The 27,141-nt window shown below is 42.8% G+C and overlaps 1 protein-coding gene across 1 annotated transcript in view; it reads left to right on the forward strand.

Moving 5' to 3' along the window:
• Positions 1-532: 532 nt before the first annotated feature.
• Positions 533-27,141, forward strand: part of DIRAS3 (DIRAS family GTPase 3) — a 52,261-nt gene continuing 25,652 nt past the window's right edge. Inside the window, exon 1 of the mRNA XM_089921168.1 lies at positions 533-23,511. The gene's annotated coding sequence lies outside the window, so the exon portion shown is untranslated. The remainder of the gene's footprint in view (positions 23,512-27,141) is intronic.

The raw sequence follows: 27,141 nt of genomic DNA on the forward strand, positions 1-27,141 counted from the left end.
GGCTTCTTCGGGCTTCTGGCTTTGGGATTCCGGCTCCCTAGAAGGGTGAGCGACAGCCCCGCTGAGCAAGGAGGCAGGGCCTAGCCAGCACCAGCCCTCTGTTGGTGCAGGGTCACCCCTGAGCTGTTAGCTACCTGGAACCAGAGTCAGCTTGAGTAATATGGGTGCTACGTTGTGTTCTTACCTGATTCCCCAAAGCAAAACAGGCTTGTTGTAAAAACCTTGGAAAGATGCATGAGTCAAGAAAAAAAGGCAAACTTTTCAATACTTGATCACACCAAGTATTAGACATAAATACTTAAAATGTCATTGTTCTTACACAAGTTTTTATATGCATGTACGCACGTGTGTATATTATATGCATAGATCATATTTCCTATGTTTATATATGCATGAATATATCATATATGTGTGTATATATCAAATATATGTGTATATATATAACGTATTTTTTATATATTACAATGGTATTATATACAAAAGATTTCTGGAGAATTTCTCCAGAAATTCTCTAGAAAGCAGTATTATGTGACCTGCCTTCTTCACAATACACTATATCTAGAAACTCCATATCATTATATCATCTACAACATGATTTTAATGACTTTATTATTGTAGTCTCTAATAAGGATGTGTCATTTGTTTATTAAGCCCCTATTTTGGACATTTAAATGATTTGCAAAATTTGACTATTATATGCTGGAATGAACATCCTTGGATATAAATCTTGTTGTAGATCTCTGATGGTTACCTTAGGATCAGTTCCTAAGAGTAGAATTACTGGGGCAAAAGTTCAATCATTCATTCATTAGGTGTATGTTGAGCACCCTAGTTATGGGCTAGTGCTGTTCTAAGTACTTGGGACAGACAAGTAAGCAATGTCCCTGTCACCAAGGTGCATATTGACCTGGTAGGGGGAAGCGGTGAGGGGAAATAAGTAATAAATAAACACAGTGATGGTGATAAAGGCTATGGAAAAAAGCGTTCATGACGGACACCTGTAAGCTAACCATGGCCCCCAGAAATGTGCCACCAGCAGAATGGGGGCCTGTGGCTTCACGTCTTCACTGACACTATGCAATTTTGCAATTTGCCACTTTAAGGTGCAAAAAAAGTTGCATTTTACTTATATTTCATGACCAGTGAGATTGAACATGTTCTATATTCCTGTGAGTTTATATTTTTAGGTTGTCAGTTCAGATTCTTCATCCGTTTTCCTCTGATATTCTGGTTTAGGGTATTCATCCTTTGTCTCTCATACATGTAGCCAAACTTTTCCCAATTGTTACTTGCTTTTGATTTTGTTTTTGATGGTTCTTGGGGGCATGGAGCTTTTTAATTTTATATAATCAATTCTGTAAATCATTTCCTTTATATTTTCTACCTTTACTGTAATGCTGAAGGAAATCTCTCTAATCTGAGATAATAGAACAGGTCAACCGTATTTTTTTCTAGTTTTCTAAATTTTCTTTTTAAGTTTTCTTTCTTTAATTCATTAATTCGTATGGAATTTGTTTTTCAGTAGGAATCTCAAATACTTTTTTCTAAAGTTTTTTTGGATAATGATTGGGAAAGACACTATCTTAAGAAAACTGGGGAGGCTGTAGCAGTGGGCCACCCGTGAGCTGAGACTCTGGGACAGCCTTGAGGCTGAAGTGTGGGAACCATTCCAGCCGCCAGGCACGCTAGAAGCTGCCTGTGAGAAGTAGAGCTCTCTGTGCTACGCTACCCAGGTGCTACCCAGGTCCTCACCTTGACTTTGCCGGTGTGGGCCCTGTCATTGGGAGAGATGGACTTGCACTGGGTCATGGAGGAAACTTGAGAGGTGTGGGCAGGGGCCGAGTTTGCTGAGGGACAAGTAGGCAGTGGTTGCTGACTGTCCCCTGTGCCTGGACCTCCCAGGGGGATGCCCTGGGAAGCAGCCAGCTCTTCCATTGCAGAGCTCAGGGGAATAGCATCTGGGGTCAGAAGCTGATGATCACATTGATTGGATCAATAAATGGGGACCGCTTGAGTCTTCTCTGTGGGTAGAAGGAGAGGTGAGTGATGACCTGGTGGGATGAACAGAGCAGAATGTCCTGGCTTATGCTGTAACTTTGCAACTAATTGCTGTGTGTCTTTGACCAAGTTACAGTACCTCTCTGGGCCTAGTTTTTAATCTATCAGATGTTCTTTCTATTATACTATATTTAGCAGCACTAATTGATTGGGAAGAATATCCACTCTAGACTTAATGGTTTGGAGTACAAGGTGCAGTAGTACAGATAGAATTTGGGAATGTGTACAGTATACTAGCTTGATGCATTGGAGTGAGTGAGTGAGTGAGTGTGTGTGTGTGTGTGTGTGTGTGACAGAGAGAGAGAGAGATATAATTAGAGAAAGAGAAGGGAGGAGAGAAAGAAGGGAGGGAGAGAGGGAAGGAGGAAGGACGCGAAGAAGGAAGTTGAAAATAAGTTGGCCCTGTGAGAATATCGAAGCAAGGTTTGTCGTGAGTTGGAATTTCTGCCAATCATCCTAACTGCATAAAGGTAAGTGGGAGGGGTAGGGGCCACTCATACAGGTGCAACAGCAACCTTTCAACCCACCAGCTGGATCAGGAGGGGACAGTCCTGTTAGCCTTCAAAATTAACATTTAAAACCCCCTTGTCCAGAATGACTGTAAGTCATAGCTACTTGCTGCCCTCTGCTGGTCAAAATAAATAATGTCTGCATTACAAAAGAGTTCTAACTGATTGTAATGATGATATTTATTTACCCCCAAAATATTTACGGAGCACCTATTAAGTGCCAGGCACTGTTCCAAAGCAGACCAGTAACCAAAACAGACAAATATCCCTACCTTCATGGGATTTAATTTAATAACAACAATGATAATATCTAACATTTATAGATCCCATGCTATGCATGTGCCAGGTAGCATTTTAATTCCTTGATATTTATCAATTCATTTCCATCCTCAAATCAGTCCCAAGAGGTAGGTATGATTATTTCCATCGTTTTAAAGCTGAAGAAACTGGTGCGCATCGAGGTTAAACGATTTCCCTGAGGTCAGACAGCTGGGAAATAACTGAGTCATGTTTAATTCATTTTGCTTCTAGAGCCTGTTCTTAACCACTCCATTCACTGCCTTTACTGGCGTTTCTAGCAGATACGCTTCTCCTCCTGTCCCAAATACTGTGTAGGTGCTGGCATTATGAGGTGGAAAGGCAAACACCCACCTGCTCCTTTGGCTCAGTCACTCATCCATCTCAGTCTCTGTGTGCCCTCGAGCCAGTCCCTTACCCCATGCAGCTGTGGGAAGATTAACACAGGGCGAGGGCATGCTGACAGCAGGGTCCTGCCAAGTGTTGTCCCTGTCCTCCGCCATCCCCTAAGCTGACCCTCAGATGGGAGGCTCAAGGAAGCCGCTGGAGGGGTGGAATCTCTAACCTGCTGCTCCAGGCTTCTGTCTTGAGGTCCTAGTGAGTCCTTCTCCAGTTCAGCGCTAAGGGCAGGAGGCAACCTGGAAGTTAGTGATGAAACTCAGAGTTCTTTCCTGCTTGGCCTAGATTTCTGGGGCAAAGGGATGGCATACAGCAAGAGGGCTTCAGGTCAGCTCCAGGGGAGAGCTGCACCTACTGACCTGGGAGATGGAGCTCCCCCAGTCTCCAGGGAGAGCTGCACTAAAATGCCAGTGGTTGCTGCCAGGAGGGAAAGGGTCCAGAGCAGTGGGGTACAGGAGGAACGAGGAAGTCCTCAAATTTTGTAAGCCCTAGATTTCTACTTGTTAAATTTTTTGTCATGTGTGCCCGACCTCATATAAAATGTCTCTCTTATTGGGAGAGAACATATTTTTAAATTTTATTTTAATAAAATCTCTTCAGAAATTTGATGTTTTTGAAAGGCAAATTTAAGAAGTATTCTGTTATTGTATACCCCAGAATCCCCTCTTGTAACCAATGTCTAAATAACATTATAAGAGCTGCTCTTTAGGAAGCACTGATGATGTGCCAGCACCTCACAGCAGCCCCATGACATAGGTACTTTAGTCATGTCACTTACAGATGAGCAAGCTAAAACTCAGAGAGGTTAAGTCATTTGTTCTGGGTCACACAGCCAACTCTCAAGGCTGTGCCTGGATGACTCCATTACCACCACCCTATACTATGTCCCAAAGTGAGGAAAACACCATAAACTGAGCGATTGACTTCTAGGTCCCAGGGACTGCTAAGTGTCATCCCAAGAACCAAAGATGATTTATCCGTGGGTTTTGTCTGAACGCACAATAGGGGTTTTATCCTCATCTCTGGGGTTCTCTCGTGTGATTTGGAAGCAGCAGATCTGCATGTCCGTGGGAGAGGGGTGATTGGGCCAGCTCTCATGTGATCCGGATCTGCCAGCCTGGAGCAACCACAAGCCCAAGGGAGCCCCGGAAAGGACCTCGTGAGAAGCAGTCAGTGAGTTGAAACAGGAGGTGCCAGGGACTGTCACATACACTCGGTGAGAAACTTTCAGCAGCTTCACGTGGGGACGGGGAAGAGGGGTATCATTATTCTGAACGCTAAAGAGAAGGGACTAAGGCTTCAGGGAAGAGGCCTGCCAGAGGCCCCGCAGCAGCTGGGGGCCAGAGTGGGTAGAGCCCAGGCCTTACAGAAGCAAGTTTAGTCCCACCTTCTGTCCTGCCTTCCAGGTCTGCCCCAGCAGCACTGTCACCACCCGGGGCATGATAGAAAGGCAGAATCCCAGCCCTGGCCCACTACTGAGGCTGCTCCAGTCTGCACCTGCCCACTTAGGGCTACCTCACACCTGAAGTGACACCCCAAATTGCAGACAGGAGAGACATTCTCCCAAAGGGGATTCGACTTTCTTGGTTTACACTATTTCAGTAGGAAGGAGACCATAGCATGGTAACTGGAAGTTTTGCTGAGGCACAAATTTGAGTCATGGCCACTGCCAGGCTGGTGCTCTGGGCAAGGCTCTCAGCTCTTGGGGGCTGGCTAGGAGGATAGAGGGGACCCAGGGACCACTTCCTCCTCTGGCTGGTTTGGTCCTGCCACCTAGATCTCAGAAGTTGCATTCAGAGTAAAAGGGGTGGAAGTGAGGAACCATCTCTGTGCCTCAGTTTCCTAGTGTGTAAAATGATTCACACTGTTTATCTCATTGCGTTGTAAGGAAACGTGAGCTAGGACAGTGCTTGGCGTGCCAGAAACTCTCCATAAATGTTAGCTGTTATCATCATGATCATCGCCACGGATTCTTGACACCTGTGAGTATATGTAGCCCAGACCCTTTTCCAGCTCCCTAAATGACAAATAAGGAATGCTTATATTGGCTCCTGGGTTTCTCCAAATGACACGTTCCATCTAGAATGCAGTGTTTCCTATGTACATCCTCACAATGCACGTTAACCAGCAATTTAAATTATCTCGAAGGCTTATCTCTCATGCAGTGGTGGTATTCATTGAGATGCAGTGTTTTCATTACCCCATGAGCTTTGCCACGGACTCAGTCAGAAACAGAGACCAACCCAGCCACGTGAAGGAGTAGTCCCTGGGTCCCCTCCACAACCCTCCCAAAAGCTCCCCAGAGCTGAGACTTTTGCCCAGAGCCCCAGCAGTAGGCATGATTCAAATCTGTGCCTCAGCAAAGCTGCCGGTTATCGTGCTATGGGCTCATTCCATCTGGAATTGTTTAAACTGAGTAAGTTGAAACTGTGACTGTCAGAGAGCCATCACGGTTTTTCCCAAGGTAGGTTTCACAGGACACTAGTTCCGTCGAATGTTTACAGGTGCTGAGTCATTGTTGGGCTGTCCAGTGAGTTTGAGGAACATTGGCATTTTAAACAAGTTCCTTTTCTGAGGACATCTGCACCTTTCTCATGCCAGCTTTCTGAGTCTGTGACAGAGGGACGGGTAGGCTCTTCCTCAAACTTTTTTGACCATCTACTCTTTTTTGGGTGGGACATGTTCTATCGCAGTGCTTTCCAAACCTTCACCTGCACATGGTTCACCTGGGAGCTTAGTCAGGTGCAGTTTCCGACTCAGAAGATCTTGGGAGAAGCCTGAGATCCTGCATTTCTACCAGCTCGCGGGGATGCTGCTGGTACACAGACCGCACTTGAAACAGTGGGGTTTGAGAAGATATTTCTGAAAGGTGTGTGCTGTGTTCCCTACCCCAGGGGCTCCTGTGACCTCCCTGTCACAGCCTTAACACCTGCTCAAGTGCTCGGATCCTGAGGAAAATTGAGCTAGGCACTGAGCTGGAGTGGAAGCTCGTGAGAGCAGAGTTCCATCTGTTTTGTTCCCAGCTGTATGTCCAGAACCTAAAGCTGTGCCTGGATCGCAGAGGGGCTCAGTCATACCTGTGGAATGATGGTGTTACTAGGGAAACTCAGCAAAGATGCCCATTTCCAGGGATTTTCTGAAACACGCTGTACTGAGTTGTGGTGGATTTGAGTTTTTAAGTGGTCTGAGATTGCTGCAAACTCACCAAAGAGTTTGAAAACCACCCAAAGCATCTCTTTCTTAAGCTCATAAATCTGACTCGGCCAACATCTAGGTGGGTCCTCCACCTGTGAGGCACAGTTGCTTTTCTTGTTATGGGAGCTTCAGCCCATGTGGCCTCCAAGCACTCATGAAGAGCGAGTGCTTCCCGCTCTGGCATTCAGGGGTGTGAGCTACAGGTGGACCAGTATCTCCAGAACGAGGCACTTTCTGTGAGAAGGGACCAAAGTAGCCCAGGCCGAGTTCATGGGCAACTTATTAAGCCAGGTTCACGGATTTGGCCTCAATCTTGTCCTGATGTTCTAATTACCAGTCCAGGCAGGGAGCCAGACTCCTTGCTCTTCAATGGTTGGTTTGTTTGTTTGCTTTGATCTGAGAGAACAGGTGAAGCTATTTGTTACCATGGTAACTGCTCAGTGAGATTCTTATTTATTTATTTTTTTTATTGAAGTATTGTTGACTTATTTTATTAGTTTCAGGTGTACAACAGAGTGATTCAGTATTTTTATAGATTATACTCCAGTTTTAGTTATTATAAAATATTGGCTATATTCCCTGTGCTGTACAATATATCCTTGTAGGTTATTTTATACATAGTAGTTTGTGCCTCTTAATCCCCTACTCTCATCTCACCCCTCCTTCCATCCCTTTTCCTACTGGTAACCACTGTGAGTCTGTTTCTGTTTTGTTATATTTGTTCATTTGTTTTATGTTTTTTGATTCTACATGGAATTGAAAATATACAGTACTGTCCCTCTCTGTCTGACTTATTTCACTAAGCATAATACCCTCCAGCAAGTTTCTTAAGTTGGGGAACATAAGTCTCCTCAAAAGCTTCCTACCTTTGAGAAACTTATGATCTTTTTTAGGGAGCTAGGCTCTCAGTACATGAGCTGTGCAGTCAGTGACCAATGGGAAGGGAAGTACAGTGGGTGCTTTGCGGTGGTTTCTGAGCTGGGGCAATTCGGGACCACTTCTCAGAGAAGTGAAAATGAGCTTAGTCTTCAAGTGGGTGGATAACAGGGCAGGATAAAGGAAGAGTGTGAGAGTGTGAAGATGAAATTTCACAAGCATTTTTTGGAAGACGGTGACTAGAGTAGCCTGCCTAGAAGAAAGTCTGATGTGTAGTGGACAGAAAAGCAAATTGGAAGCAGAGTGTAGAAGGCCTTGAATGTCAGGCCATGGGGGCTGGACACCTGGACCCATCTCTTTAGAACTGGAGTCCAGTTCAGGCAGTCACGAAGCAATCACAGAAAGGCAGGCTCCTCCTGAATGAAGCCAAGGCTGGGTCACCAGACTGATAGGGAGCAAGACGGTTTGACTACTAGGTACAGTGGTACAGCATGTGCACTGCACAAGAGAACCTGGGCAAGGGAGCAGGTTCTCACTCCTCATCAAGCTATGCACCCTGGCATGGGGCTGCCTTCTTCTAGAGGGGCCCTCCATCCAGTGTTCATAAGCTGGCAGTGGTCTGATCCTCTAAAGCCACAGCCATGGGTGTTTTCTCCTCACGGCAAGGCATTTTCTCAGAGCAGCCAGTCGTGTACGTTCCCAGGGTGTCCCAGGGAGGGCGCTGCTCAGCTTTGCAGGGGACGACAGAGCCCAGAACACAGAGTGGTTCTGAGAATGCAGCTAGAACTGGAGCAAGCCAGTTTTCTGCTCCTGAGCAGACAGGCCAGCGAGCAAGTGTTCTGTAACTGTCCACTTCAACCGAATTTAAACCAAATCTTACTGCGAGGACAACTTGCTGCTCCCAAGCAGCAAAGGAGTGAGGACAGAGCATCTGCAGCCCTGAAGATTCTGAAGTTAGGACCAGCAGCCCTCTGTCCTGAGGGGTCTGGGCAGAGACTTGCTTGCTTCCCAGAGGCCAGCAGTTACCAGCTGGGCAGGAGTGAACATCACATATACAGACAAAACAGAGAGACGCAGAGGGCTCCGAGGATGGGAGAGCCGGTGTGTCTCACCAGGGCCACTGCTGGCCTTTTGGCTCCCAAGTCCCTGTGACAACCAGGAACTTTCCCCTGCATGATTCAAAGGCTCTCTAAGGAGGGTTGAATCACCCCCAAATGAGAACTGAGCTAGCAGCATGTGGATAGAGGCAAGGGTCCCAGCCTCAGTCAAAGGCTGCTGAGTGGGCAACGCCACTACCTCCCACCAGGTCCTCGGCTAGCATCCTCAGAAGAGTGAGTTTACTCACTGGGACACAACCCCCAGCAAGGAGGGGGTGTCCCCAGTTATTTTCAGGGAGGCGAATCCAATGGCAAATCACCACTTAGATAGAGAAGGCCATGTGTGGCTTTGGTTGTTTACTGTTCCTTTGCCTTATTTTCATATTTTATCACATTCTTTCTTTTTTTAATTTTAATTTATTTTTGGCTGCGTTGGGTCTTCGTTGCTGCGTGCAGGCTTTCTCTAGTTGTGGCGAGCAGGAGCTACTCTTCTTTGCGGTGCGTGGGCTTCTCGTTGTGGTGGCTTCTCTTGTTGCGGAGCACGGGCTCTAGGGTATGCAGGCTCAGTAGTTGTGGCGCACGGGCTTAGTTGCTCCGCGGCATGTGGGATCTTCCCTGACCAGGGCTCAAACCCGTGTCCCCTGCACTGGCAGGTGGATTCTTAACCACTGCACCACCAAGGAACTCCCTATCACATTCTTATGAATGTTTAAACGATGTATTGTTTCATCTTGCTCGTTTGGGAATTTTAGAAAAAGATCATACCCTGGGTGAGCTACATTTTTTTAAAATTCAAAGCTACGTTTGTGAGATTCTTTTGAGTTGGTGCAAATAGCTGTAGTTCATTCATTTTCACATTCTCATTACAGGTCTCCCAGTGCACATGTGCAAGAGTCTCTCCAGGTATGTATTTAGGAATGGAATTGATAGGTCATAGAGTTAGCAAATTTTCAGCTTCACTAAGCAGTACCAAATCATTTTGCAAAATGATTGTGGATTTCATACATAGTTATTTCATATTTATATATGATTATTTTAATATTTAAAGTCCTTGAAGATCTAAATCTGGTGTACTTTGTTTCTGCTGCCTCTGGCCCAAAGTGGTTTGACTTCTTATGTTTTGGTTTCTTAAATCTTATTAAGAGCTTATATTTTGTTGATCTTAATCTGTGGAAATCCTAGAAACCCTAAATGAGGAAGCTTTGCTCCAGAGCAGAATTGTATTGGCATTTGCTGAGAGCCAGAGAGTCAGTGTTACCCAGCTTATACTTTAGCCCCCCTGTAGAATCCCAGACTTAATCTCTTCACCTTGTTACTTAGCTTTGAGTTCTGGTTTTGATACCAGCATTTGCCAGCAGGGCAGCACTACCTTTCTCCCATACTTATCACTTATCACTGTGAGTTCAGATCTCTGGGAGAGGGTGAGTGTGGGTGTGCATCGCAAGCCTGGGAATGAGATAAAAGGTATGTTTTATCAGGTTGTATTCATTTCATAGTAGTGGAGACTCCATAGCACGTAGTTCTCCATAGTGCCAGAAATGTTTTTTAACACTTCACTATTGGATTCTATTAACAGGGAATTTTGGTGTAGATGGTCAGGATAGAAATTATCTGGGCTTCACAGTCATCTCTACCTCCCAGACACCTTTAGGCAATATCATTTGTTTCTTTTGTATTCCTTTGGCCTTTCTCTGAATCTGCAGCATCTTTGGTGTGCGAATTTTTCCCATGATAAGAAAATCTCTTCAATCTTTTGCAGCTCTTTGGTTTCTGTTTTACCCTCTCCGGAGAATAAATCTATAAGCCTGCACTGTTCAGTATGATAGCCAGTAGCTCCATGTGGCTATTTAAATTTAAATTAATCAAAATTAAATGAAATTAAAAATTCAGTTCTCAGTGAAAAATCTCAAAAGAGAAAGGTGTTCCAAGTGACTGCATTCAGCATGTTGATGGATTTCTTTGAGGCCAGCTCACCACTCTTTGGTGTAGCTGCTTACCTCATTCTAATCAACCCCAGTAGAGAAGGGAGTTGGGGGCTGGGGGTAGATCACAGAACACAAAGCAGGGCGGGAGAGGGGAGTGTACTGCCTTAGAGGGAGCAGGGAGACAGTGGTGGGCATTTCTAATATCCTCCATGACTTCATTTGGTTCTCAAGAAAATCCTGGTACATTATGACCCCTGTTTAAGCACCCTTTTAAAAGATGAAGAAACTGAGACTCTGAGAAGTAAAGTGAGTTGACCGAAGATGCAGAGCTATGAAGTGTAAAGCCACACACAGACACACAGACACACACACGATTTATAGAATAATCCTTTTCCCACTTTCCTAATGAAGGTCTTTGTGCGTTCCTCTGACTTTCAGTGTATAGTACTGAAAGGTCTCCCATAGATGTAGCCACAGAATCCAGTCCTGTCTTCCCACCCCCGCTTCCTAAGTCAGACTCCTTGCTCTAAGACTGAGGTTACCCACACCCTCCACATTCTAATAAGTATAATTTTCCAGTTTTACATGGTAGCTAGTTTCTTAGTAATTTTTGAGTAGAATTCAGAGAGAAAACTAGGATCCTTTCTTGTCTGGGATTTGGACTTTCTGGAGAGCCCAGGGCCCCTTTGACAGTGAAGTCTGCCATCGTTTCATAGCTTGAAATTTGCAAAGTTGCCACTCATGACCATTTATTGCTTCCTGGAATCTTTCTCTCCAATGAGGCAGACCTTGGTTATGGCTTTGTGGCACATAAAACTAGATTTTGCATAAAAGCGACTGAACTGAATGTGTCCATTTTTATAGACCCGGGAACTCTTCGTTAAAACAATTAAGTAGCACAAAAACAAGCAATACTAAACAATGTGAAAGGGCTACACAAAATATAAACACTCAGGTTGGAAGTCTTTTTCCAAAATCCTAAACTATTACCTCTCACATGGATTATATATATATATATATATATATATATATATTTTATCAGATAAACTAATTATGATGCTTCAGTAGATCAGAGAAGGAGAAGGACTCCTCAGCCCCTGCCTTTCCTCCAACTTTTCTGTCAAGGAATTGGAAAGAGAGACTAGACATTGATAAAGGGTGGATTAGACATTTAGATTCATTAAAGATACTGGTTTGGATAAGTTAGAGCTGAGGAGAATGGGACCATGCCAGTGAGATCAGTTGTCCACAGGCAGTGAGCTCCTGGGACCTTAAAGACCAGGAGAGGTGCCAAGGAGCCAGAGACAGCAGGCTGCCACCTCTACGATCCTGAATTTTCCAATGCTGAAGGTGAGCTCATAAACTTGACAACAGAAGCAGACAAGGAGCTAGGAGCCCTGGACATCCACGGTCCCAGTAGAGCTGGGGTGGGGCCATGTAATGTTGCACCAACAAAGGAGAAGCAGTCTGGGGATTCTCACTGATTGCAGACTCCAACATGAATCACCACTGGGATGTAGCAGCCACGAGCTAATGTGACCTTCAGCCGCATTCACGGAACTATGGTGTTTCCAAAAGAGAGCACAGCGACTCCCCACACCCGCCCCCAGACTTAGCGACATCTGAAACACCGAGTCATCCTCTGTTGATCCTGATATTGTATAAAGAAGAGTTTCATATGACATTTACGCTGGGCAACAGGGTCTGTGCTTTGATTTTGGTTTTCTACCGCAATGAGATAAACATCACAGGGCCCTAGAGACAGCGGCTCTTCTCTTTGTTCTTAATCAAGCGTTGTATCAAGGAACATTCTGTTTTTTTCCCCACTGCTGCTCCCCTCCATCTGAAGGTAGGAGTCCCCAACTGAATGGATAGTCCTGGGCCCCAGAGCCAGTGTGGCTTGTTGATGACGAGCACATAGGACAGAGGAAGGATATGTCTCAGCTTAGAAACAAGCCTGTGGAAACTTGGCCAGTCGACTGCATCAATCAGGGAAAAGTGCCACCCACCCTGCATCCCATTTTTTGACACACTATAAGGCAGATTTCCTAACAATCAGGTCTGTTTAAAAGTAAAATTGGCTGTCTTGGGGAGGAGTGAGTTCCTCATCATTGGAAATGTGCAAGAGCAGAGTGTGGGTGACCCTCTGAAAATGAACGTGGATCAAGAAAAGGCTTGGGGGCTTCCCTGGTGGTGCAGTGGTTGAGAATCTGCCTGCTAATGCAGGGGACACGGGTTCGAGCCCTGGTCTGGGAGCATCCCACATGCTGTGGAGCAACTAGGCCCGTGAGCCACAACTACTGAGCCTGCGCGTCTGGAGCCTGTGTTCCGCAACAAGAGAGGCCCGCACACCGCGATGGAGAGTGGCCCCCGCTCGCCACAACTAGAGAAAGCCCTCGCACAGAAACGAAGACCCAACACAGCCAAAAATAAATAAATTAATTAATAAACTCCTACCCCCAACATCTTCTTTAAAAAAAAAAAAAAAGGAAAGGCTTGGTAGAGATGATGCTGGGCCCTCCTCCAAATCTAACACCATGATCTTACATTTAGACCGCCCTGCTTTTTGCTGGTGATAAAATTTTCCAAGTAGCTTGATCCTCCCCGTTTGGAGTTAGCAGCCCCCTGTGAATTACAGCGTTAGGATTCTGAATCCATTTTAAAATAAAAAGCCTTTGCAGATGTTCCTTTACGTCTCTCCATCACTATTGGTGTAGCCCTCAGTGCCTCTGCTATGACCACCTGAATTCATAAGAAGGGAGAGACTGCCCTCTTGGGTTTTCTGGATTTTCGGGTCCAGTAGAAGGATACCATGGTGTTCCCTCTGGCCTCCTCTCTAATCCCCATAGGCTTTTTGGCAAAGCGATGGAAAAAACACTTTATAAGGAGTGTGAACAGATTGCCATGGGAGCCAACCTGTGATCATTCTCTCCTCCTCACCTGCTTCCCAGCCAGCTCAGTCCAAAAGCATTTGAAGCGAGAGCATGAATTACTCTAATTTAGGGCAATTATAGGATTTACACATTAAACATATTCCTGGTGGTTTCCCTGGCAACCACCTCTGAATCACACAGTGAGATAAAACTATTATTCTATTTAATAGAGTCCACTGTTAAGAGAAGTCCAACTATAATTCACAGCGAGTACCCACCTGGTGTGGGAAGAAAGAACACTGGGCAAGGGGGCAGGAGACCTATATGCAGGTTCCAGTCCACGGGGGTCAGATCCAGGACAGGAACACATCCTGAGACCCTGGTGACAGTGCCCCAGCAAAGCAAAGGGGTCTGAGCAGGGCCAGGAGAACGAAGACTCAGGTGCTTCCGAGTGAGTGAAAACAAGCACAGAACAATCTGAGGCAAAGAGTCTATGTGAACGATGATGAGATGTAGTAGGGTCCGGTGCAAAGCAGGCTTATGCAGTGCCACAGGGCTCAGGCAGTGCTTAATTAATGCAGCAGGGCCAGGCCAGGCAACCGAGCAGTCTTGGGCAACATACTTCACTATGCTGCTAGCCTTGGTGGGGCCTGGGAGGGCGAGCCAGCAGGAGGGCATTCAGTTCGCAGCTTTTTACCTGTACGATAAGAGACTTGAGCCATATCCCTTTCAAGCCCCTTTCTAGCTCTTCTGGGTAGTAGGACTTATCTGGTTCTGGAACAATTAAAAACATAGTCATACTTATAGTCAGATAGAGATGAAAATAGCAGCTTTATTGGTGGTCATGTTGGAGCACTTCAACTGGACCTACAACCAAATGACCTTCAAAATGATACAACCCTGACCGAGTCTGGACCTGCACGTGGGCAGAATTGGGGCTACAACTCAGACACACGGGAGTGTGCAGCTTGCCTCGAACCCATGAATTCTGGAGAAAGACGTGTCCCGCTTGACTGTGGACTGGGATCCAACTGTTCTTCTTACAGGAAAGCAGAAACACTAAAAAAACTCTTCATCCAGCACACAGCCAGCCTAACAAAGAGAGTCCACGTTTCAGGGCGCTTCTCCAATCTCACCAGAAAGAGAAGTCTTTCCCTCCCCTGGGAAGAAATGAAGGAGAGGGAGAAAGATGGGTGTGCGCTAGCTCTCCGGTACCCCAAAGAGGGCAGAGATTCCTGTTTTGTGGACTGGCAAGAATGCCGGAGGGGAGAAAAGGATTCCCTAACACAGAGTCGGGGGGTGTTGAGTGAAATACTAGAGGCACGTAGCTGGCTCCTGGTGGACGCACTTTGCCTCTTCTTCCTTCCCAGACAAAAGACGTCTGGCCACCTGCACCCCTGTGTGTGCACGGAGAGCCTGCAGCTCCTAGCAGCTGCCACCCATACACGGAAGTCAAAGTCCCTTTGAAAATTAAAATCTGCAATAAGACGTGTCATTTCTGTCCAATGACAGGTTTGAGTAGAGTGGAGCTACTGAGTTATTGAATTTTTAAGGGTATAAAATTTTTTTTTAGTTTTCCAGTATTTCTCACTATGACTGAACTATAGAGTTTCATAACGTTCCTTGTAAAAGAAGGAGAGTGTGTAAGCATGCATTTTGCAAAGTCCCTTGCTGCCAGTCTTTCTGAACTGTCACCAGTGGGAGATTCATCCCCAATTCACTGCCTCTCTAGATTTCTTGTACAATTTTTCAAAGTTCCTCATTCAGGAACAAGCACTTTAGTAGTGGCAAACGCTGACATGTGTTATATTCTGGGCAATGAACAAATGTTTGTCTAAGGGTCAGAGGGGGAGGAGGACATGCTCAGGAACTCACTACAGTGAGTGATTGAGTTGGGTTCCACCCCACATCCATGCTGTCTTGCACTGCTTCTCATGGGCCTAGAGTGACTGGGCTTTCAGGTGCTTTCTTCCCAGACACCGCCCCGCCCCCCATTCCCCTCCACTAGATAACTGGGTTCGTAGAGGAGGAAAACACCGAAATAAAATCTTTCTGCGGTGGAATAACACGTGGCCTCCTTTCTTCGGAGCGTGAAGGAAAAATCTCTCTCTTCTGGTAGGTTGCTGATGCCCCATATTATATATCAGCTCCTGACCCTGTGCCAGGAATGGTGCTGGGCAATTTACGTTATTTCATTTAATCTTCACAGCAATCCCATGAGCAGTGATTATCATCCTCACGTTACAAATGAGGAAAAGGAGGCTTGGAGACCCTTAGATAACTTTCTGTGCGGTCTCGCTAGAAAGTGGTGGAACTTTGCCAGCTTATACAATTTCATTTTAAATTCTTGCCAAAACCTTTACCCTCTACCTATCCATTCCTCCTCCTCCCCAAAGTTGGAGATTTATTCAAAGGAAATCCACTTTGAACATGCCTGTGCCTTGAGTGTTTGAGCTTATGGGTCACTCACACTTGATTTGTTTCATTCATTGCTCTCTGTGCTTAGGGACAAATGGGAGTTTGGAGAGTAAGAGGACAGTTGGGGGAAGGTGGGATTTTGGAACCTGCAAACACGCTGGGTGCAAAGATCACAGGCCCATTCTCTGCATCCTCTCCCTGGGCCAGCTCCAGCCATGGAGTGTTGGGAAGAGCAGCAGACTGGAGCCGGTGCCCTGGCTCTTCCACTACCTTAGCTACATGAGTTCGGCCACTAGATTTCCACTCTCTGCTTACAGTTTCCTGCACTGTAGCACAAGCAGGTTGGGATTGATGAATGTTGAGTTTCCCCTGAGCATCCGAGCTAAGTAATTCAATCTCACGTCACTCAGTGAGAGAAACTGCTAGGAAAAGCTGTGTTTTCTCTGAGCAACTGTTTTAGCTTGTTTGTTTGGCAAATGCTTATATAACATGTACAAGTAACTACTGTGTACTGTTTTAGGCACTTTATGAATATCAACTTATCTAATCCTCCCAATAGTCCACGTGGTAGGTATTCCAGGTATTATTATTATTATCCTGTTGATAGGCAAGGGGTCTGAAGCACACAGAGATTTACTCAAGGTCCCAAAACTGGTAAGCATGGAGTCAAGTTGAATCCAAGCAGTCCAGCTCCAGAGTCCACGTTCTTACCTTGTTTTTATCTCCTGGACAGTGGAATTGTGTAACTGATCCAGTGCCCCTCTTTAACTTGACAACCCAGGCTACCTCTTACGTTTAGCAGATGTACAAGCCCTGGGAGTGCGTGCTTTAGGCACTAGGTTCACCCCCAGCTTCATTCTGCCTGCCTGTTTTCCTCTCATTCTTCACCCCGCCAGATTTTTTCCGCCTCTTTATGAGTATACCTCTTTGCCACTCACCAAAACATCCTTTTGGGAAGATGATAAGAAATTTTAAGAATAATAATGAAAATAAATATAAAGATGATTCAATGATGCAAGTTTGGAATCCTTCTAAGGGGCTTGCTGTATCCTCCAGTGTCTGTGTGGTGCTTTCACAGAGTTTGGGGGAGAGAGTTGGGGTGAGGAGGCAGCTCTACCTCAGGGGAACAAGGTCAAGGTTCTCAGCAAGGATGACAGTGCTTCCTGGCGGGGGGGCAGGGGTTGTTGGAAAATTTATTGTGGGAGGGGATTGATTATTGCAATAATTGGGGGGGGTGCTATTGGGATAAACTGGGTGAGGGACAAATCCACTAAAGTCCTACAGTGAGGGAGACAGCCCCACACAAATTACAAATGCCCCATTGGAAATATATGTAGGTAAAAATCTCTATGGTTACCAGAGCCTAACACCTAACTCCATTTTACATATGTTTAAAAGGATATTTCACATGGTTTTGACATATACTGAATTTTCCAGGAATGCAACTCCCATATAAATCAAGAGAAGATTGAACTTTGTTTCGGAACTTTACCAAGAATTGTTCACCACTTGGAAATATTCCATCGTCAACAACAGCACTTCTGGTGTCTGAGTCAACAATGCAATATACCATTATCAGTTTACACTTGTAGCTGTCACATTCATATTGATACTACTTATATATATACATACACAAATATGCTAATTTAGCTTTTATCTCAAAATGTTCAATATAAAGAAAAAGTGTCAACCATAAACATTATTTGAGTATTGCCTTACTTCTCATACATCCAAATTTGCTCATTATAACTAGGAGCAAACATCTGCCGACTTCAACATGTCTCTAGTGTAATCATGCCTAAGCATCTCCAGGTTGAAATACACACTCTTTTTATTATAAATTACTTTTCATTTATTGATTTTCTATTCAAGAGGATATTGGATTATTTTCTAAAAATTTAGACTATTTGTGAATTTCTTTTCAAGATATCCAAGGGGGGAGTTACAAACGTATATTTACAATGATGATGTTGTGTCTCTGATAGGTTTGGGAACCAGTGGCTAAGGCCTCAAATATACAGGCTCCTGGCATGCACAAGGGTCTTCTTCAACTGTGTGCTTCCCAGCTTAATGTGACAGTAAGTAGTATTTGGTCACTGTGTCTTCATGTGTTTCTGTTTCACTCAAATTTATTCATTCATTCCTCAAGTAATTTATTGAATGCTACCAGCTGATAGACACTGTGCTACGTGCTAGAAGGGCAGTTGGCTTAAACCCAACAGATGCTACAAAATTAACAAGAGAATAATATAAATAATTTTTGCCAGTCAACTTGAAATTTTACATGACATGGATAAATTCCTTAAAAGTCATTACTTACTGAAACTGACCCAAGAAGATATAGAATATATGAATTAGTCCTATAAATATTTTTTTTAATTTAATTCCATGTTTCTTTCCCAGAAAGAAAAGTTGGGCTTCACTGGTGAATTGTACCAAACATTTAAGAAAGAATAATTCTAACTCCACAAAAACTATCCCAGAGGATAGAGAGGAAAAGCTTCCAATTTGTTTTATGAGGTCTTATAACCTTGATACCATAACCTTGTTATCAAAAATCATAGGCCAATATTATTCATGAACTTAGGTGCGAATACCCTAAAGAAATATTAGCAAACTCAATCCAGCAATTCATCAAAATCATGTTGGATGTTTTCTAGGAATGCAAGACTAGTTTAACACTGGAAAAAAATAGGCAGTGTAATTCAGCATATTAACATTAAGAAAGCTATAAATCTTTTGGACATTTCAATAGATGAAGAAATATTTAATTAAATTCAACATCTATTTATGAGAAAAAAACTTCTTAAAAATTATAAATAGAGAAGAATTTCCTTAATTTCATAAGGGGTTGCTAAAAAAACCACAACATCATACTAAATGGTGCAATGTTGAAAGCTTTCTCTCTGCGACTAGGGATAAGACAAGTATGCCCAGCATCACCACTTCCATGTAGCATTTTACAGAAAATCCTAGTAAGTACAACTAGAACAAAAAATAAACAAAAGATATAATGAATGTAAAGTAAGAAATAAAACTATTATTGTTTAAAAAAACTATTATTGTTTACAAATAGTGCTGTATGCAGAAAAAATTCATTTACAAGTAAATTATCAGAAATAATAAGTGAGTTTAGCAAAGTTTGTGGATACAAGGTCAAGGTACAAAGTCAATTAAAGCAGCAAAAATTAGAAAATACAATTTTTTTAAGCAGATACCATTTATAGCACCAAATACCTATGAATAAATCTTACAAAATAGGGCAAGATTTCTGCAAGATAATAACACAATATTGAGAGAAATTAATGAAGACCTATATAAGTAGAGAAATATCTCATGTTTATGGATTGAAAAACCCTGTAAGATATAAACTGTATTGTTTATAATCCTGATAAAAGTCACAGGGTGCTCAGCTCGGTGCTCTGTGATGACCTAGATGGGTGGGATGGGGAGAGGGAGGTACAAGAGGGAGGGAATATATGTATATATATAGCTGATTCACTTCACTGTACAGCAGAAACTAACACAGCATTGTAAAGCAATTATACTCCAATTAAAAAAAAGAAAAGAACTTATGAGCTGCTTCTAAAATATATATGGAAATAAAAAGGGATACTATGAAAGAGTAAGGTGAAAGAACTTACACACTAGATATCAATACTTATTATAATGCTATAGTAATTAAGACCGTGTGGTACTTGTGTAAAGGTAGACAAATAGACTAAGAAAAAAGTCCTCAAACAGGTCCACACATATTTGGACATTTGATCATACAAGTTGGGGAAAGGACAGTTCAATCAATGTTTTGTCTATTGGGTAACCATATGGGAAAAAGAAAAGAAACTTGATTACTATGTCACAGCATACATAAAAATCAATTCTCAATTGATGGTAGCTCTAAATGTGACATTTCTTTAAGATAAAATAAGAAAATATCTTCATGATGTGAAGATAGAGAAAAGTATTTATTAAATGACACATATACTCACCAACAATAAAGGAAATATTGATAACTTGGACTACATTAAATTAAGAACTTTTATCAGATGACATCACTAAAAGAGTGAAAAAGTAAGCCACATAGTAGAAGATACTTGTGACACATAATTGACAAAGGACTTATGTCCAAAATACGTGAAAAACTTTTTATAAATCAGTAAGTAACACAGATAATTCAATATATCTTCTTTACAAAAGAGGATATCCAAATAGCTGATATATCTACAAAAGGTGCTTAACCTTATTAGTAATCAAGGAAATACAAACTGAAACACACCTACCCTGTGACCAGCAGCTCCACTACTGGGCATATACCCAACAGAAGTGCAAGCATATGTGTACCAAGATATTTACGAGAATGTTCATTGCGGCATTATTTGAAACAGTCCCAAACTGGAAGCAACCCAAAAGCCCATTCATAATAGAAATTGTGGTATACTCGTTCAGTGAAATACTCTTCAGCAATTATGATGAAAAAAACCATGGAAACATAAAACATGAGCAAATCTCACGAACATTATTTTGAGAACAGAAATCCAACACAAAAGAATATATGCTGTATGACTCCACTTATATAAGGTCAAAACCAAGCAAAACTTAACTGTAGCTTTGGAAGTCTGTGTAGTAACTAAATAGGGAGAAAGTAGTTTTGGAAAGGGGACCTGAGCTTGGCTTTTGGAGGTGCTAAAAAGGTCCTATTTGTTATGGTGATTGATTATATCAAGTTGTATGCTTATTATTTGTACATTCTTATTTAGTGAGGTACATTTCAATAATTTTTTTAAAAATTCAGCAATGCCCTAATAATATTAATCTTACGGAATTATTTGTTTACACTATCAGTTATAATAACATAATAGTTGATGTGAAAATTTATAAGTGACATTGATGAAACAAAAGTGAGAAATTATCTATGGTTAATAACTGCCAATAAAACATAAAGAACTCATGGAAGGAAAGCTACACACAGAATGTAACCTGAAGATTTTGAAGAAGGAAGTTTAACAAAGATCAAACACCTTAGAAAAAGGCTTCTTGCTTGACTCAAGACTTTGGGCCCTGCTGGCATTCAAGCATGCTCTGTCCTGGCCTATGAGGCTCTTTCTGGTTTATACCCAAATTACACCTCCTCTGGTCCCAGTGAGTTTTTTGTATTAATCTTGGACCAGGTGAGGACAGAACTCTTTGAGCACTGACTGGTTCAGAGAACTGAAATGTTTCCAATAACACAAAGCTACAAATTGCTATGATTTATCCTGAGTGCATGCAGCCCTTGGAGAGCTTTATTGTAAGAGGAACACACTTCCCAAAACCCTTCTGTATGGCCACAACCTCCCTCGTCTACACGTGGGATGCTGAGATTTGGGTTTTAAATATTAATCCAAGAGCACAGATTGGTATCTGGACTGTTTTCCTCTGTGAGGTTTTGTCTTTGCTGTTGCCGTTGTTATTACTGTTGCTATAAGAGAAAGGGAAGGAGGGAGGGAGAAATCTCATATTCTCTTGCCTGGATTTCAAGACCCTTATAATGGTTCCCCAAGCTACCTTTTCAAACATATCTCCCACTGATCCCCTGAGTGGTGCCTATGTTAACCGAACAAAAGTCACTACTGCAAAGTACTGTGTGCTTCTTGCTTTTAAGCATTGTTCCATACTTTCCCCACTCATTTCTACTTAGATGAATCAATTCCGCCTTCAAGGCTGAATTCAATGCAGCTTCCACTGGAAGGGTTCACTGACTGTTCCCAGCCCCTGTGAGTGCTCTTTCCTGCTCACTCTAATGGCTATTTAACTGACCCTATTTTCCATACCCTAAATCAGAATGCATAGTCTGCAGGGGACTTGTCAACCATTTATGGGTATGAACAGCCATCTATGAGACGTTTGAAGCTGGGAATAATGGAATTTCACATCAATAAATTTTTTCCTGCTGTTAAAGTATATATCACGTGCCAGGCACTATATGAAACACTTCATCTACATTATTTCATCAAATCCTCATGATAATCCTGGTTGGTAGATATTATCATATATCTGCCCAAGGTTATTCTAGAGACAATAAACCGCAGAGCCAAAACTCAAACCCAGAACTGACTCGTCAGGATATGCTCCCCACTCTGCTACAGAGCTGTTCACAGATGTGGAGAGGGCAGGGGTGCAAGATGTAGGAGGCTGAGGCAGCATTATGGAGAGAAGCTGGGAGAGATGAGGCTGGGCCTGACCATGTTTGGTCCATGTCAAATCAGTGCATGCTAATCTGGAGCTCTGTCCGACAAGCAGCAGGAAGACAGCGCGTGTGGGTGCGAAGGCTTCAGTGAGCTGCCTGGAAATACAGATCCGGTAGATCCTCGCGTAGTACAGCGGCTGCAAGCATAGACTCTAGAGCCAGACTGCATGGATTTGAATCCTGGCTCCGTCACTTATTAGATGTACGACTTTAGGTAAGTTACTCGCCCTCTCTGAAGTCACTTGTCCACTCTGTGCCTGTTTTTTTTAATCTGCAAAATGGAGATGATAGTACTTATCTTGTAGTGATGTTGTGAAGATGAAATGAGTTAATATGTGGGAAGCTTTCTGCAGGGTTCCAGGCACACAGTAGGTCCTGTGGGAGAGTGGGTTCTTCCTCTTCTTCTCTGTTTGGGCCTATGTAAGTGACAGTTGGATCAGATGGTCCACAGTACGGCCACCATAACATACGTTTCTGCTCTCCTCTTAGGTTTCATGAGTTCTTGGAAAGTCTAAACTCTGCTTCTAATTTGCTGCATCATGCTGGCAAACCATTGAAATGGAGAAGCAGCTAAATGACCCTGAATAGGTTACTTGATGTCTCCAGTCATCACTCCTGCTTAACTTTTCTAGGACCCCAAACAGAATAGTGCACACCTCCTAGCTGAAAAGTGTTTCTGGGTCCCCCAGACCTATGGAGTGTTAGAAGCGGGACTGTTTTCCTCTTTCAGCACCCATCTGCCACCTGCCAACTCGTGGGCAAGTTGCCCTTGAAGGTAAGGTCCAGGTGAGGCATTTCCGAGGTTAGCTCTGTGAGGGGGGAAAGCCGAGAAGACCACCTCCACAGGCGTGTGGGCAGCAGTGAGGGCTTTAGGCCCTCATAATTCTGCCGCCTTCTGCAGCCCGTTCTTGGATGAAGACAATGGCATTTTCAACATTTGATATGAAGTACTGTATGTATGCAGTTCAGGCTTCACTCCAACCCAAGGACTGCCCCTTAGCCCCTTAAATCAGGGGTTCAGGAGCCACTGATGCCTGCAGGCTTCCTGTGAAGGTACACCAGTGCACACCGCAATCCCTTGCACGGTGACTCAGGCAACAGTTTTATCAAATATTTTGCCATAGCAAAACAGGACTCCCCAGCCTGCCCGTCTCCAGTACCTGTTTCCTCACACAGTCAGTGTCACATGCTTTAGTATTCTGTTATGGGAGCATGCACTTCAAAGTACCAACTTCTAATTTGGTTAGGGTAGTCTAAGCCATGCTGTGATTGCAGACAGGCCCAAGCATGTCATGGCTCAACAGGAAAGCAGTTTACTTCTCACCTGTCTCAAGGTCTAGCAGGTTGGATTATTCTTTTCAAAGCAGTGATTCAGGAAACACAGCTCCATCTACCCGGTGGTTCTACCATCTACAATGCATGGCTCTCAGAGTTGGGAACTTGGGAGTTCACTCCATTCCAGTATGATGGGGAAGGAAAAAGAGAAAGAGAGAGAGTGAGATGGGCCTGGAAGTGTCATCCCTGACTTTCATCCGTAACCTTTCTGTCCACCTGGAACTCAGTTGCATGCTGCCAGCTAATAGAATGAAGGCCGGGAATGGAGTCCAGCTGTGGGCCTAGGAAGAAGAGATGGCTTTGGTGAGCATCCTGCCAGTCTCTGCTACTGTTAACTACGGTATTGGTCCAAATCCTGTCTATTCTGCCTCCAAAAGTTTTCCACTTTTTTTTTTTTGCAAATTTTCTCCTCCTATTCTTTTTTTTAACATCTTTATTGGAGTATAATTGCTTTACAATGGTGTGTTAGTTTCTGCTATATAACCAAGTAAATCAGTTATATATATACATATGTCCTCATATCTCTTTCTTCTTACATCTCCCTCCCTCCCACAGTCCCTATCCCACCCCTCTAGGTGGTCACAAAGCACCGAGCTGATCTCCCTGTGCTATGCGGCTGCTTCCCGCTAGCTATCTACTTTACGTTTGGTAGTGTATATATGTCCATGGCACTCTCTCACTTTGTCCCAGCTTACCCTTCCCCCTCCGTGTGTCCTCAAGTCCATTTTCTAGTAGGTCTGTATCTTTATTCCCATCTTGCCCCTAGGTTCTTCATGACCTTTTTTTTTTTTTTTTTTAGATTCCATATATATGCGTTAGCATACAGTGTTTGTTTTTCTCTTTCTGACTTACTTCACTCTGTACGACAGCCTCTAGGTCCATCCACCTCACTACAAATAACTCAATTTTGTTTCTTTTTATGGCTGAGTAATATTCCACTGTATATATGTACGACATCTTCTTTATCCATTCATCTGTTGATGGGCACTTAGGTTGCTTCCATGTCCTGTCTATTGTAAATAGAGCTGCAGTGAACATTTTGATACATGACACTTTTTGAATTATGGTTTTCTCGGGTATATGCCCAGTAGTGGGATTGGTGGGTCATATGGTAGTTCCTTTATTAGATTTTTAAGGAACCTCCATACTGTTCTCCATGGTGGCTGTATCAGTTTACATTCCACCAACAGTGCAAGAGGGTTCCCTTTTCTCCACACCCTCTCCAGCATTCATTGTTTGTAATTTTTTTTTTGCGCGGGCCTCTCCTGCTGCGGAGCACAGGCTCCAGACACGCAGGCTCAGCAGCTGTGGCCCATGGGCCCAGCCACTCCGCGGCATGTGGAATCTTCCCAGACCGGGACACAAATCCGCGTCCCCTGCATTGGCAGGCGGATTCCCAACCACTGCACCACCAGGGAAGCCCTGTTTGTAAATTTTTTCGTGATGGCCATTCTGACCAGTGTGAGATGATATCTCATTGTAGTTTTGATTTGCATTTCTCTAACGATTAATGATGTTGAGCATTCTTTCATGTGTTTGTTGGCAATCTGTATATCTTCTTTTGGATAAATGACTATTTAGGTCTTCTGCCCATTTTTTGTTGGGTGGTTTGTTTGTTTGATATTGAGCTGCACGAGCTGCTTGTAAATTTTGGAGATTAATCCTTTGTCAGTTGCTTCATTTGCAAATATTTTCTCCCATTCTGAGGGTGGTCTTTTCATCTTGTTTATGGTTTCCTTTACTGTGCAAAACTTTTAAGTTTCATTAGGTCCCATTTGTTTATTTTTGTTTTTATTTCCATTTTTCTAGGAGGTGGGGCAAAAAGGATCTTGCTGTGATTTATGTCATAGAGTGTTCTGCCTATGTTTTCCTCTAAGAGTTTGATAGTTTCTGGCCTTACATTTAGGTCTTTAATCCATTTTGAGCTTATTTTTGTGTATGGTGTTAGGGAGTGTTCTAATTTCATTCTTTTACATGTACATGTCCAGTTTTCCCAGCACCACTTATTGAAGAGGCTGTCTTTTCTCCACTGTATATTATTGCCTCCTTTATCAAAGAAAAGGTGACCATATGTGCATGGGTTTAACTCTGGACTTTCTATCCTGTTCCATTGATCTATATTTCTGTTTTTGTGCCAGTACCATACTGTCTTGATTACTGTAGCTTTGTAGTATAGTCTGAAGTCAGGGAGCCTGATTCCTCCAGCTCCTTTTTTCGTTCTCAAGATTGCTTTGGCTATTTGGGGTCTTTTGTGTTTCCATACAAATTGTGAAATTTTTTGTTCTAGTTCTGTGAAAAATGCCAGTGATAGTTTGATAGGGATTGCATTAAATCTGTAGATTGCTTTGGGTAGTATAGTCATTTTCACAATGTTGATTCTTCCAATCCAAGAACATGGTATATCTCTCCAACTATTTGTATCATCTTTAATTTCTTTCAACAGTGTCTTATAATTTTCTGTAAAATGGTCTTTTGCCTCCTTAAGTAGGTTTATTCCTAGATATTTTATTCTTTCTGTTGCAATGGTAAGTGGGAGTGTTTTCTTAATTTAAGATTTTTCATCATTAGTTTATAGGAATGCAAGAGATTTCTGTGCATTAATTTTGTATCCTGCTACTTTACCAAATTCATTGATTAACTCTAGTTGTTTTCTGGTAGCATCTTTAGGATCCTCTATGTATAGTATCATGTCATCTGCAAACAGTGACGGTTTTACTTCTTCTTTTCTGATTTGGATTCCTTTTATTTCTTTTTCTTCTCTGATTGCTGTGGCTAAAACTTCCAAAACTATGTTGAATAATAGTGGTGAGAGTGGGCAACCTTGTCTTGTTCCTGATCTTAATGGAAATGGTTTTATTTTTTCACCATTGAGGATGATGTTGGCTGTGAGTTTGTCATATACGGCCTTCATTATGTTGAGAAAAATTCCCTCTCTGCCTACTTTCTGAAGGGTTTTTATAATAAATGGGTGTTGAATTTTCTTGAAAGCTTTCTCTGCATCTATTGAGATGATCATATGGTTTTTCTCCTTCAATTTGTTAATATGGTGTATCACATTGATTCATTTGCTTATATTGAAGAATCCTTGCATTCCTGGGATAGACCCCACTTGATTATGGTGTATGATCCTTTTAATGTGCTGTTGGATTCTGTTTGCTAGTATTTTGTAGAGGATTTTTGCATCTATGCTCATCAGTGATATTGGCCTGTAGTTTTCTTTCTTTGTGATATCTTTTTCTGGTTTTGGTATCAGGGTGATGGTGGCCTCATAGAATGAGTTTGGGAGTGTTCCTCCCTCTGCTATATTTTGGAAGAGTTTGAGAAGGATAGGTGTTAGCTCTTCTCTAAATGTTTGATAGAATTTGTCTGTGAAGCCATCTGGTCCTGGGCTTTTGTTTGTTGGAAGATTTTAAATCACAGTTTCAATTTCAGTGCTTGTGATTGGTCTGTTCATATTTTCTATTTCTTCCTGATTCAGACTTGGCAGGTTGTGCATTTCTAAGAATTTGTCTATTTCTTCCAGGTTGTCCATTTTATTGGCATAGAGTTGCTTGTAGAAATCTCATGATCTTTTTTATTTCTGCAGTGTCAGTTGTTACTTCTCCTTTTTCATTTCTAATTCTATTGATTTGAGTCTTCTCCCTTTTTTTCTTGTTGAGTCTGGCTAATGGTTTATGTATTTGTTTATCTTCTCAAAGAAAAAGCTTTTAGTTTTATTGATCTTTGCTATCATTTCCTTCATTACCTTTCCATTTATTTTTGATCTGATCTTTATAATTTCTTTCCTTCTGCTAACTTTGAGGGTTCTTTCTCTAATTGCTTTAGGTGCAAGGTTAGGTTGTTTAATCGAGATGTTTCCTGTTTCTTAAGGTAGGATTGTATTGCTATAAACTTCCCTCTTAGAACTGCTTTTGCTGCATCCCATAGATTTTG

The sequence above is a fragment of the Delphinapterus leucas genome, chromosome 1 (assembly GCF_059928025.1).
Source record: "Delphinapterus leucas isolate spDelLeu-1000000601 "Yukka" chromosome 1, BTC_Dleu_Yukka2, whole genome shotgun sequence".
Lineage (NCBI taxonomy): Eukaryota > Metazoa > Chordata > Mammalia > Artiodactyla > Monodontidae > Delphinapterus > Delphinapterus leucas.